Source organism: Phoca vitulina, unplaced genomic scaffold (genome assembly GCF_004348235.1).
Source record: "Phoca vitulina isolate PV1807 unplaced genomic scaffold, GSC_HSeal_1.0 scaffold1, whole genome shotgun sequence".
NCBI classification, from domain to species: Eukaryota; Metazoa; Chordata; class Mammalia; order Carnivora; family Phocidae; genus Phoca; species Phoca vitulina.
The window spans coordinates 107,551,525-107,566,501 of NW_022589704.1; positions in this window are offsets into that span (position 1 = coordinate 107,551,525).

Genomic DNA, 14,977 nt, shown 5'->3' on the forward strand with positions numbered 1-14,977 from the left:
ATCCCAGGGTCCTAGGATCGAGCCCCACATTGGGCTCCCTGCTGAGCAGGGAGCCTGCTTCTCTCTCTCCCTCTTTCTGCTGCTTCCCTTGCTTGTACACTCTCCCTCTCTGTCAAAAATAAAAATCTTTAAAAAAATACCTCGCTTTGTAATTATATATTCCTTTGTTCTTTAACTTGTGTAATTATATATTCCTTTGTTCTTTAACTGATTAGACTGGGGATTTCATGAAAGCTATTGACTGCATGCTCAGTGCTCAGCCTAGTGCCTGACATGCAACTGGTGCTCAATAAATAGCTGAACAACTAAATGGGTAGATGGTTAACCCATGAAAAGGAAGGGCATGGCATCAGACTTGCCCCACCACCAGACAGGGTCAGCAGCTAGGCAGACATCCCCCTCCCCCCACACTCTGTGCCAGTCCCCAGGATAAGCACTGGCAGCACAGAGTGACCAGGACAAGGCGCTGACCTGGGGGGGTCACAGTCTAAAGCCTGAGACAGGTCAATAAGCTGACATTTCCCCACATGTGATCACTCCCTGATGGAAAATAGCACAAGATGACTTCAGAGCACAGAACAGATGCACCTGCCCAGCATGGAGATCGAGAAGCCTTCTGAAAGGAGGTAACACTGGTATGATGGTTAATTTTACGTGTCAGCTTGACTGAGATAAGGGATATCCAGATAGCTAGTAATTATTTCTGGGTATGTCTGTGACCATGTTTCTGGAAGGGGCTAACACTTGATTCAGTAGACTAAGTAAAGAGATCCACCCTCATCAATGTGGGCAGGCATCATCCAATCCATTGGGGGCCCAAGTAGAACAAAAAACTGAGGAAGGAAGTACCTCTCTTTCCTTCTCTTTCTCTCTCTCTCTCCTGGAGCTGGAGGGTCCATCTTTCTTGCCCTCAGACATCAGAGTTCCTGGTTCACAGGCCTTTGGACTTGGACATAATTATACCACATTCTCCTGGTTCTCCATAACTGTGTGAGTCCATTCCTACAATAAATCAATCTCTCTCTCCCAGTCTCTCTCCATATATATATATATATATATATATCTTCTATTGATTCCGTTTCTCTGGAGAGCCTGATGAATACAACCAGGGTTGAGCTAGGTGAAGGGAAGGGTAGCAGAAAAAGAAAATTGAAAACCACTGTGAGATCTCACTTGACCAAAAATATCTTGTCCACTAACTTACCATGATTACCCTTTGTGCCTATGCAGCCTACAGTTCTCATCATTAGTGACAAACCTTTGGTTCAGGCTACAGAGGCAAGCGGTATACCCTGGACTGCCCTACCAGAGTGCAGCACTAATTTGTGCTAGGAGAGGAGAGGCCCAATCTGGACAACAGGGGGACAGGGCAGGAGGGGGTGGGAGTCCCACACCCGCACACCCTCTAAGCCAATCCTATCTCTTCATTGGGTAGACAGTGGCCTCACTCTGGGGACCCAAGGAGACTCTGGCAACAGGCCTTCCCTGAAATCAATGAAGTCTTCCCATGCACTTGGCAACCAGCCTTCATCTTTGGCAATGATTAGATCCCCTGCGGCTGAGGGAGGGTGGTACCCAAGGGCCCCTCAGTCTCCTTATTTTAAAATGAATGTAAATGTTTAGGAGAAAATTAAGTGGTAAACACTCTCTGGTTGGCAAGTTTGTAGCTGAACTCATGAAAGAGAATATAAGCATCTCACAGCCAAGTTGCAGCAGTGTAGCCCTTTTGCCCCCACCCACTATCTGCTGATGTTGGCAGATGCTGGGGGACACCGCTCACAGGCTTCACCACTGTGACCCAGCATGAACCCAGGACCCTGCAGGCCCTGCAGGCTCAGTGGGCAGAGCTCACGATTACAAAGGGCAAGGGACCCACACACACTGCCAGGGGACTTAAGTTTGACCAACCAAGAAATCCGCATCCCTCCTCCAATAAGCCCTCTGCCTTCAGCCACACTCACCTCCTCTGATATGAAGGGTGCTCTACCTGATGGCAAGTTTGGGGTGGTTCTCCAGCTGTCCCTATACCTGTCTCCTGGACAGTTGTGTGCAAAGGAAAAAGGGGCCAATCCAGGAGGCAGACAACTGTGCCACCCAGCATGGGTGACTTGGGAAGGAATAATCACCAGCAGGACAATGGTGGCACCAATGACAACAACTGACTTCCCACAAACACTTTCTTGGAGCCTGCACTCTAGATGCGTGATCTCAGCTCACCTACCCTGGGAGGCTGGAGATACTGTATGAGGAAACTGAGACCCAGAGGGATTTGGTACCTTGCCCAAGGTCACACAGCTAGTAAAGACAGGACAGGTCTGTGTGACCCTGTAACCCACACTCTTGACCCCTGTGCCTACCCCCACACCATGGATGGCCCTGCCCCCAAGATGTGCTCTTTCCCTGGCCAGGAGGGGCAGAGGTGCAAAGTAGTGGTGACAGGCTGTCATGGCCTACATGGTGGATGGATATGAAGAATGGACAGGCAGCTGTGGGCAGCAGGCTGAGACTATCTCATGAGATAGTGGCCGCTCACACCAGAGGCTGCTCGTGCTCCTCCCTGCCCTACCCATGTCCTTCTAGTCACAGAAAGGCACTGGCTGACTGTGCTGTACACCCCGCAGCTGCATGTCTTACTGAAAAACCAGACATCCCTGAGGGGTGACCACTCCCATACAGCGAGGTTGGCTTGGTGGTGCTCCATTCGCAAGCTGAGTGTGAAGCAGGAGACCGTCTTCTGCAAACTGACCCTAGAGGGGGAGATGCTGGAGGGCCACTCCATGTCCCAGCCCCCACCCAGAGCTTGCTGCATGACCCAGCAGCGGGACCAAGGGGGACACTCTCACCAGCCTCATCACACTTATTCCTCACAACAACCCTGAGATGGATCTTACACTCCCAGGTCTGATTGTCCATCCCTTTTAAGATCACCTCCCTTAGGGAAGCTGTGGATAGGAACAGTTTCTCACTGATGGCTGTCCTCTTACCCCAAAAGGAAGCCCTTCCCTAGGGTCTCCTCCCACCTGATGCAAGCCCCTGCTTCTTTTTATAATGCAAATCATCAACCACCTACCCACACTTGGGGAAACTGCAGCCCATGTCCACAAAGCCCCACCTCCTTCCCCAACTGTCCGCTACCCTCAAGTCTGAGATACACGCTAGGGACTCTGGCTGGAGAGGCCAGGGTGGAGTTCAGCACTCAAGGCCAAACCTTTAAGCTCCCTCTACGAAGTCCAGTTTGAGATATGCCTCTATTCCCCTCTATTCTTCTGGGTATGAGTAAACCACTCTCTCTCTCTCTCTTTCTCACCCCTCCTCAAAAGCAGTGGTCTGTACAGAATACACCTGTAGACCAAAAATCAAATCCAATTGGCAGATAGGTTCTGTTTGGACCACAGACATAGACTATTTTTTAATTGATTGTCAACTTTTAAAATTCAAATTTCACACTAAAATCCTGATTTTCAATTTTTTTCCAAACACTGAATATAAGGCCCTCCTAAGCCCACATTTGAAGGTGCAATGGCAGCCAGAGCTAAGGACCCTGCAGCCAGGTTAGCTTTCCCAGGCTACCCTACCCACTTGTTCATACACCTGCCAGGCCCCAGATGGGCCCTGAGTTCTTAGTCCTAACCAAAGGCAATAGGAAGACAAATCACTTCCTAACGCCCCCAAACACGCAAAGCTTCTCATTGTGGAGTTAGCATATTGAATTATTATGCAAGGCCTTTTCTTTCCTTTTATATACTCTCCCATCTTTCCTGCTTTTGAACTATGTCCTCTCCAGGCCCCCAGGAACAGGCAGCATGAATGCCAGAGGCTCTTCATGTCTGCTCTGGGCTACACAAACACCCAGCCAGGCTCTGAGAGCTCTTCTCGGAAGGCCAGTTCAACCCTGAAATGAAGCACCATCTTCCATCCTAGTTGGTGGCAGGGAAGAGGAATAGCCATTGTGTCAACCACAGCCACCTCCTAGAAGAGGCCACTGGGGCCCTGAGAAGTCCACAGTGGAGTCTTGCCCGCTCACCACATCAGCATCGGGCACAAGGAAGATGGAGTCAGGCTCATGCAGAGTTTGGGGATTTTTTGCTTATTGCACCCCACTCCACGCCACCCTCACCCTGTTGGTTTATTCCCAAAGACCCACCTGAGATAATGATGCAGTGGGTGGATGGGCTGGCAGTTCATAAAGAGTGCTCCATTGGCCTGGTGGGTGGGGCACAGCTCTACTGCAACCTGCCTTGCACACCAGCTTCAGTGTGCACAGAAACACTCATCCACAAGCCGCATCAACCCAGCCTTGGGGCTCCTGCAGTGCCAGCATTTGGGAAACCTCACCTTGTCTGGGCTACCCCAAACCCAGGGATTCTCCACCCATCCAACTCAGAGCCTTCCCATAATGTCCCAGCTGCCAGAGACTTAGCAGCTATGGAGAATAGGTAGGTGGCAGAGCTGGAGCAAATGCCTCTTGTCCAACCCCAAGACCCATGCCTACCCCACTTCCCCAGACAACTGACAGAAGATGCAGAGAAACTCCCAGAAACAGTTGTCATAGTCTATTTGAATCAGAAGAAGGAAGGTAGATATAAAGCAAGCATTTAAATGACTTTTAAAACAGTGTTTAATTAAGACCTAATTTGAGTTCTATAAGGATTCAGGGAAGGATGAGGTCAGAAGGCTAAGTAGTTGGGAACCACCTCAGGTAAGCATGGGGACCTGGGTCGGACAGCAGAGGGTGGAAAGGTGAGTGGGCCAGTGGGTGTTTGGGGCACAGGAAAAGCACGTTCTTACAGCAGCACATCCCACCCTGAGGTGGTAGCCCAGCATGGTCTTCCCATCCATGGGTCCACATCTTCACCAGAGAGGTTGGAACACTGAGTAATAGCCACAGAGAGGGCTCTGCTTGCATGTTCATGGCCAAGGCTTGCCACATGGGTGTTTTACTCTAATGCTCATCTGCGTTAGGGCAAATGAGAATCAGTAATAACTGTGCCTGAATTTGTACCATTTTGGTGGAATCACTTATCAGGGGCTTTCTTTCAGGGAAGGCCCTCAAGATTCCCTGCTGCGATTCAGTTCTGTGCACTGAATGACCATCTGTCCAAGTAGCATCTGAAGCACCACGTCATTCCTCAAGCCTCGTAGGGCACACACATGAGAACAAATTACACTGCCAGTGTGATCAGTGGTAATGTAAAAAGCCTCCCCTAAAAAAAATGAGCAAGCTCTTTCATGGCCCCACAAGGATCTCATCAGGGAGCCACAGGCAAACAGGGACAGATAGATCAGAAAAAAGAACAAAGAATAAGTATTTCTTGAGGCAATTGCTAACTCCATTTTAAAGATGAGCTTTCATCTGATTAATTATATAAGAAAACGGAAAACAATAGACTCACTTAACTTGAATTTTGTTTAAATACTTGGACTGGCATAAGATTTAATGAGGCCCCTTTTTGAGGAGATTTAAAATTATAATTTTTGTTAAAAGAACATTTGTTGAGGTCCAATAAATCTGTTGCATACACATGTGATTTTTTTTTAATAAATTAAATCTCCCTTCAGTAACTCAAAACTACCACTGGCAATAACTGTCTGATTGCAGCTTTAATGGTACTGTAATGGGGTCAGTCCATAGAGACTGCATGAGGCAGTTTACAGTTAACAACATCGCCTATAGTTGAGAAAGTTGATCAAAAGAGGAGAATGTTTATTATTCCTATAATTGAAAAAAACAAGCCACATTCCATCTTCATTTAAGGAAAATGGTCCTGTTAGGATATGCATGTGAACCCATAGCCCCATCATCCTTTTCCTTCCTCATTCTCTCAGAGCAGCATGCAGGGTCTCAGACTGGAGCCTTGAGAGGCCACGTGAAAATCCAAAAGAGAAAGAGGACAGCTCCAGGCACAAAGGCGTTAGTTCTCTCTGGCATCTTACTTTGTGAGCCTCTCCAGTTATTGTTCCCACCCAGCCAAGAAAATAGGCCAGTACCCTGGCTATTCTTTACCACCTGTGCTCACATGGAAGAAGGTGTATCAGTTAACTATTCCTGAATAACAAACCACTCCAAAACAATACTCACTTATCATTGTTCACATATCTGCTGGTTAGAGGGGATGGGTTTGGTTGGGTTTGACCTCTCCGTGTGGGTCAGGAGCTCCCAAGTGGAAGCTCCTGGCATGAAAGTGACAAAAAGACAAGCCCAACACCACAAACACATTTCATGCTTTTGCTCCTCTTTGATCTGCTAACATTCCATTGGTTAATGCTAGCCCCATTGCCAAGCTCAACATACAGTCATGGAGATGGAAAATATATTCTGTCTCTATAAGGAGAGGGAAGGGCGTAAACATTTGCTGAATAATAACTGAAACTGGCACAGATTCCAAGATACCCCAAAAGCCTCCTGCAATCATAGTATCAGGCTGGAGGTCCAGGATCTCATGACTACATCACATCTACATGTCCTCTCTTCCTCCAGAGACCAAGGACTACAAGAGGCCCACAGAAATTTGAAATACTACTAGAGAAATAATGCCAGGGCTTCTACCCTGTGAGTAGGGACTGTCTTTTGATTAGGCCCTGGATTTGCACCCTGGAAATAGATCTCCATTCACCATTTTTTACAACTCTTGGATCCACACCTGGGAAGGTCCTTCCTTTTCCATTATCCTCCATGGTATAACATGTTGAGGGTTTTGGAGAAGATTCTCCTTTACATGCCTGAACTGCTTCTCAGCCTACTTCCTGCCTGTGGGAAGCTGAGAACCCAGACGTCCTTTACATCTTGAACCACTGGCAATAACTGTCTGATTGCAGCTTTAATGGTGCAGTAATGGGGCCAGTCCATAGAGACAGCGTCTTGTAGGCCAGGTTGGCCATACTTTTGCTAATAGAGCTTTTTCAAGCATGTAGATTTTCCATGTATTTGACTCTGGTTACTTCCCTATGGGTTACCAACAACCATATCCACAAACTTTTTTTTTTATTTTGGCATGCCTTGCTTTCCAGATTTTGGAAGCATAGGGCTTCTGTGAAACCGTGCTTTCAATCATTCTAGAGTCCTTTGTCTGGCTAAGTGCCACCTTCATGACCATAGAAATGTTAACAAGGCTGTAGCTTACTTTGAGAATGTGTTCCTGACTGAAGAGGCTGAAAATGAACAATAGTTTTATTTTCAAACCCAGAAAGCCCAAGAATTCATGGCCTCTCTACATTCCCTCTCACTTGTTGACAGACCAGCCGATCTTTCCTGAGTTTATCTCTTCCCTATGGCAGCCTATCAAGGGCAGCTCACAGCAGCTGGATATACAAAGATGAGTATCCTTGGGGCGCCTGGGTGGCTCAGTCTGTTAAATGTCTGCCTTGGGCTCAGGTCATGATCCCAGGGTCCTGGGATTGAGCTCGTGTTGGGCTCCTGCTCAGTGAGGAGTCGCCTCTCTCACTCCCCATGTTTGTGCTTTCTCTCACTATCTCTCTCTCTCTCTCTGATAAGTAAATAATCCAAAAAAAAAAAGTTGAGTATCCTTCTATACTCTGCTCTGAAGAACCGCTCTTTAGGAGCTTCCAGTTTGACAGCGACAAAGACAGGTGAGCATGGGGGTTGGTGGAGGCACAGAGCAGAGTGGCACAGCTGACCCAGACAAAGGAGGTGACACCAAAGTTGGATCTTCATAGATGAGCAAGAGTCAGTCTGATGAAGGGGACAGGGAAGGGAAAGGCACAACATATGCAAAGATGTAACAGCTAGGAAAGACATGGGACATTCAGAGAAGCAGTCAGCAAGTTTAAGTCAATTCAGTAAACACTCACGCAGGACCAGACCACACTGGACTACAGGAGAATGGAGAAGTCAGCCTTTGCCTCAGTCAGTTGCCCACTGGGCAACTGGGGAGGGTAATGAAGGAATCATTCCCACTGAGTGGGGCAGGGCTCTAATAGAGAGAAGCATAAGGGTAGCTTGAGTCCAGAAAAGGGATGACCAGCCAAGCCTGACATTGTTGACCCAGCCCTAGGTCAGCTCCTCAACAAGAAGTCACACTTCAGCTAAGTCATGGAGAAAGTGTAGAAGTTACCTAAGCAGAATGGAGGCAGGAAAGGCATTTCAGGCTGTGGGAACAGCATGGGCAAATGTCTGGAGGTGTGGCCCTGCTTGGTGTGGCAGAGAGGTTCAGTGTGTAGGTGCACTGTAGGTATGAGCAAACAGTGTGTGTGTGAGTGTGTAAATGTGTGTGACTGTGTGTCTGTGTATGCTTGTAAATGCATGTGGGTCTCTGTGTGTGTTGGCATCTTTGTATATGAGTGTGTGGTTGTGTCTCTCTGTGTGAGTGGACGTGTGAGTTGTATGTGTGTGCATTGACAGAGGTGGGCAAGACCAGGTCAAGCCCTGGAGACTGGACTTTGTCTACAAGCCAACAGGGATACATTCAGGACCTCATTAAGAAGGTGCTCCCTTCATACTCACAAACCAGCAGGAGAAAAGGACCAGGACAGGGATGACAGGATATTCTAACTGGCATCAGTACTGCCCTCAGATGTTAAGATGCTGGCAGATATGTTTCCTAAGTCACAACTTAATGAAGAAAAAGTGCCCCTTTCCCGGGAAAGTATGACTAGACTGCCTGAGCCCTCAGCTCTGAACACAAAGCAACTAGAGTTTACTTTCCTATCAAAACTTAGGGCTATTGGGTCTAGTGTAAAATAACTACATCACTGATTGCAGTACAAGGAGGCAATCAAATCTCTCTGTGAGAAAGAAAAAAAAAAGCACTCAGAACTCCAAAATTTTCTCTGGAAGAATATCCCAGATATTCTTGGTTGGTTACTGAACCAACCATGAAAGGTGCCTGGCCTCCCTTGTCTGAGGTCTCAAGTTCCCCTATTCCTGGCACTGGCACTCCCATCCATGAGAGATTCCATCCTCCTTTCACATCAAGCTGGGCTTTGCTTTCCAGAGCACAGCTGGGAGTGGCCAGATGCTTGACAAGATGCTAAATCCTAAGCAGGGATCACTGGGGAAATAAGCAGACAGCAAAGTGCACAGAACCAGCTCGACTCTCAAAAGTGGGCTAGGATCCTGGCAATGGAGCAAAGCTTCAAGCTGGCAGCACTTCACAACCCATGCCAATCCCACCCTGCAACCCTGTGGGACAAACCTCCCCTCACCCCAGAAGTGGGCAGGACTTCCTGCCACAATGGCTGTGCCCCTCTTGAATCTCAGGTCCAAGAATAAGCTCCGAGGATAGACATCATCTCATTGCGCTAACATCACTAGGATTCACTCATGCAAGAGGCAGCAATCGGGGAAGAGGAGGGTGGGGAATACGTGAAGCCACTGGACACAGGGCTTTCTCTTGGCATTTCAGAATGATATTGAAGATGACAGCTCAGCTCCTCCAACCACAGGTGGGTTAGGAGAATCCATGGAGATGGGAGACTGGGCACTCAGGAAACCCTGACATAAGGGCAGAATGATGCAAAGGGCCTCAAGAAGACTTCTCTGAAAGATCCCACAGACCTGTCTCCATTCAAGCTCCATCACTCACCAGCGACTCACATTGGGCAAGTCATTCAACTTTTTTTTTTTTTAATTTTATTATGTTATGTTAGTCACCATACAATACATCATTAGTTTTTGATGTAGTGATCCACGATCCATTGTTTTCGTATAACACCCAGTGCTCCATGCAGTACGTGCCCTCCTTAATACCCATCACTGGGCTAACCAACCCCCCTCCCCCCTCCCCTCTAAAACCCTGTTTGTTTCTCAGGTCCATAGTCTCTCATGGTTCATCTCTCCCTCCAATTCCCCCCGCCCATTTTTCCCTTCCTTCTCCTAATGTCCTCCATGTTATTCATTCAACTTTTCTAAAGACCATTTTCTCATCCAGAAAATCAGGACTACTTTATCCATCTCATGGAGCTGTTGTCAGGAGTAAATGAGAGAATTCTGTGAATGTTTCTAACAGAGGGACCTGCACACAGTGGGTCTGGCTGGAAAATAGTTTGTACCCTTTGTACAAACTCCATTCATTGTTAGATTGGGAAACACTTTCTAGATGGTCATATGATCCACCCTGTGTTACCTGGCTAATAAATGGCAAAGATGGGATTTGAAGGCAGGTACATCTTCCACCAAAGTGCAACTTCTTTCCCATCTCGCACAGTAGGCAAGAGTTACTAACTGTTAATTCCGTCCAATTCCCGGGAGAAGAAAAACCACCATATAGTGTCAGGAAATCTAAGTCCTAGAGAGCATTTTCCCAGGGGGGCCGCCCTAACTCCATGAACTGTTACAAAGATTAAATGAGATAATGGATAAAAATGCCTGCCATAGAGTGGAAGGTCAATAAATGGTAGCTATTGTTATGTTCTGTTGACTTAGGGTCGCTTCTCTTGTCCTATAAGAATTTTTGATGGTGTGCAAACTAGGTGGCTTAAAACAACACAAATTTGTTATCTCACAGTTTCTGTGGTTCCTGAGTTAAGGCATGGATTAGGTGGATCCTCTGCTCAAGGTTTCACAAAGCTGCAGTCAAGGTGTTGGCTGGGGCTGCATCCCATCTGAGGCTCAGAGTCTTCTTCCACCTCACTGGCAGAATTCTGTTCCTTGCTGCTATGGGACTGAGGTCATTGGGTCCTAGAAGCTCTGCCATTCCCTGCCACATTGCCCACTCCACACATAGCAGCTTGCTTCTTCAAGAACAATGGGAGAGTGTTGTCCCTTCGATCTCTGACCCTCTTTTGAAGGACTCACCTGACTGAGCCAGGCCCACCTGAAATAATCTTCCTTTTGATTACATGTATGAAATACCTTCACCTTTGCCTTATAGTATAATCTAATAATGGGGGTGAAACCATAGCTACAGGTCCCACCCACAATCAAAAGGAAGGGCTTCTACATGGGTATGACCTATTGGGGATCATCTTAGAATTCTGTAATTCCTCCTGTCCTTATCTGAACAGAACACAAAATCTCCTGCCAGAAGAATGAAACTCTAATAGTGTGCCTTCGTCAGGGTCCCTAGAACAACTTCATTTTAGGATTTCCCAGATAAATGGCATTTTATATCCAGAATGGTTTTCTTTGGTAACTGGGTTCTCCCTGAAACATGAAGCTGGCTGACACAAATCATAATACAACATTGTGAATTTAGGCAAAATGGCACATTTAAGGCATAAGAGTATTGGTTGGCTTTTAGCTCTATCTTCTAAATGTGCTTCTTGTGCTGGGGCAATCCTGCTCTGGAAAGCCTGGCCATTCACCACCATAAAAGTCCAGACATCCCCAGGTTGGCCTGATGGATAGAGAGGGTCGAGACCTCACTGATCCAGGAGGAAAGCAGATTTTCACAGCTAGGAATACTTCTAGAGCCTCCTCCCACCTCACCACATGAACAGCTGCCCCTGACAGGGCTTCTCCTGCCTCCACCATCCCCCCACCTCCTGGTTTTCATTTATCATTCTGGAGTACAGTTTACAGTGGGCATCATTAATCCCCATTACAGTGAGGAGCCCTTTGACAAGTGGAATAGACTTAATTTTTAGCTTTAGTGTGAGGAAGAAAGAAAATCATTAATGTTAAAAAGTTCTTAATGAAGTAGAACATACATTTTGCATCCACTCCCAGTCACCCTCAGTAATACATGGATGCATATTTATACAGATAAATATTTTCTTTCCTGCATCATCTTAAATACACTTTACCAGGGCTAATAAGCCAGCCCACACTTTGAGAGGTCTGGCCAAGCGTCAGGCCAAGGCCCTGAGTAGGTGGGGATTTACCAGGTTCTTGACTGTATGCTCTAGGCCTTCATCCACAACCTCACTGCATCCTCACATTTGCCTTGTTGAGGATCCTTAGCCCACATTTTCATATGTGTTACCAAGCTCATGGAGGCTGAGGAAGTAACCCAGTATATCACCATGGGGATTCCAACACAGGTCTGCCTGTTTCCACACCCCCTTCTCCTTCCTCTCCATATCACCCTGCTATAAACACATATTCCAGTCTTTGAGTCTGGTTAGGTTCTGTTTCAGTGGAGTCTTGCAATGTCTAGTTTCATGAAAAAGGACTCATGGTCCAGCTGCAAATGTGTCTGCATACAGCATGGGCTGGTGGTTAATAAATGGACTTGAGCTTTGTATGTTAATACCAGGAAAGGAAGAAGTGAATTTGCACAAGCAGGAAAAGAAGAGTACAAATCTCAAACTCTCTCAGGTGCCCCTGAGAGCCATCAAAATGCAGTTCCTCCTGGAGATTTGGATCCTTGGGTCCAGGTGCTGCCCCATTGGTAGACATTGCCCCTGGCCTACCCAGCATCCAGGGTGATCAACCATCCAGGTTTGCCTGGGACTGAGGGCATTCCCAGAATGCAGGACTTTCAGTGCTAAAACCAAGGAGGTGCTGGCAGATTAGGACTCAGGAGCTACTCCCTAGGAAACCCTGAGGTGCAAGGACAGAGGTGCATTAAGCCTCCCGAGACAGGTCTGCATACCCCAGGTGGCTGCCACTATGACAACAGTGGCTGTTGTCCTCTCAGATCCAAACATAATGGTTATGACCAGGACTCCATGCCCATTCTCCTGGCACTCCTCCCAGAGCTAGCCCAGGACCTTAGTTCTCAGCTCTTCCTGTTCTAGAAATTTGGAAGGTGGCTGTCACTCACGAGGCACCTCTCTGTTCCCACCCAGATCTCCCTAGTGAATGAGTCATCTTCACCTGTACACACAGCATCTCAAAGGGGTCACCCAAAGCTGGTCTCTTCATACAGTGGTGTAACCTTTTCCTTTCCCTGCCCTGCTCAGGTCAGAGCTGAGAACAGCAAGCAATCATTTCCCCTCATCAGTGGTTCTTAACTCTGCACCCTCAGCATCACTCAGAAAACTGAGAGAACACAGGCTGCTGGCCGCAACCTAAGACTTTCAAATTTCAGCTCAGGCCTGAGAATGTGTGTTTCGAACAAACTCCCAGGTGATGACAAAATCTCTCTGGAGGTCATATCATCTTCCCTTGAGGAGAGAAAACCCCAGGAACCATGATTGTGTTCCTCCCTTAGGTCTGGACAGAACAGAGATGCATCTAACAGCCCAGTCCTGTGTCTTCCAGCCAGTCTCAGAGAAGAGCTAAGTAAATGGCGAGATGGAATCAACCATGTGATGCACATTTTTGACATGACTCTAAAATGGAATATTATTTAGCAAATAAAATGACAAAGTGCTGTGCTCATTTTATTCAATAAAAATCAAGGACTTATAAAATTATGTACACCTAGGTGCATTTTTAATTAAATCGCATATTTATATGGGAAAATTCTTATAAATCTCAACTGATAATGCTAACAGGCACCACTGTTATATATTAGAATCTCATGTAATTTACTTTCTGGCTATACACTTTTTTCCTACAATCACTATGTGTCATATATAGGTGGAGGCAACAAAGTGTAGTTCTTATAAGTGCACACTCTACAGGTGAGCTCTCGGGGCTCCACCACCTAGCTGTGTGTCTGAAGAAGTAGTTGACACTCTCTGTGCTTTGGCTTCCTCATCTGTGAATGAGCCTATAACAGCATCTACTCCACAAGGCTGTGATGGGGATGAAATGCGAGGAAGCACTTCAAGCCCTTGGCTCAGTGCCTGGGGCACAAAAGTGTTCCATAGTATTGTATTTGTAAGTAGTACTCAAAGCTGTGGGCAAATAGTGTTTTCCTCTTTGGACGTCACTCACATATAATCACAAGAATGGTACCTAACTACCCCAGGCATCCAATAAATATGTGAAATAAAGAAGAAATGAAGAAATGACTAAGCCACCCAAATGGGGAAGCTGCTTCATGAAGGTTGACAGATCACACCTGTGGCCGGTCCTCGTCCCTCTAGCCTATACCTGAGACAGCTGGCCCCACCAGCACTTCCCTAAGGGCTGGTATCTAGGTCCTGACTGAAGCTCAGCCCTGGCCCCAGTTTCCAGAATCAGCCACCAGAGAGAAGAGGGGACTTGGCATCAACCTCGCATCTGATCTGCTCTGGACTTAGGGTCCCCACACGACTAACTGGGCCCAACCACATCCTGCCCTACCCTCTCTCCTCTCTAACCATGCCCCACTTCCCCACCAGCCCCCAGGTCCCACATCTGTCTGTGGGTTTCTGTTACAAATTAAGACTGTTATCTATTGAGCACCTGCCACATGCCGGCCCAGGACTGGATTCTTTACACATATTATGGAATTCTAGTTCACGCAAGAAATGTGTGAGATAAGGAGGATACTTAAATGGAAATTATGTATGACATGTCTATTCAAAGCCCGATTTCCCAAAATGTACCTAAAGCAGTAACACAACAAAAATAACAGGTTAGGATGCAAAAATGCTTAATATATTGCTTTCTAATCACTAAACAATACGATTATTAACAAATAATTGCCTTTGTCAGCAATAAGGCACATTTAGTTTTTTGACTTCATAGATCTTCAAAAGTCTACAGGACACGCTGATCATGAATCAATTTATTTGGAATGTAACTCAAGACTTTTTCCTCACATGGTTTTGCTTTAATCAAGCTATAATTTACATACAATGAACAGCACAAATCTTGAGCTTTTTACATGGTATATGCCCCCAGAGCAAGATGGAGAATGTCCCAGCATTCAGTAAGTCCCCTATGCCCTTCTCAGTCCGTACTCCCACCCCCAGAAGGAACCTGCTATAGACTGAATTGTGTTCCCCTAAAATTCCTATATTGAAGCTCTAACCCCAAGTGTGCCTGTATTTGGACATAGGGCCTTTACAGAAGTAATTAGAGTTAGAGGAGGTCATAAGGCTTAGTGCCCTTGCTCACTGTCTCCCTTGCTCTCTGCCATGGGAAGACACAGTGAGAAGATAGGCAGCCACCTACAAGCCTGGAAGAGAGCCCTCATCAGAACCCAACCATGCCAGCACTCTGATCTCAGACTTCCAGCCTCCAGAACTGTGAGAAATA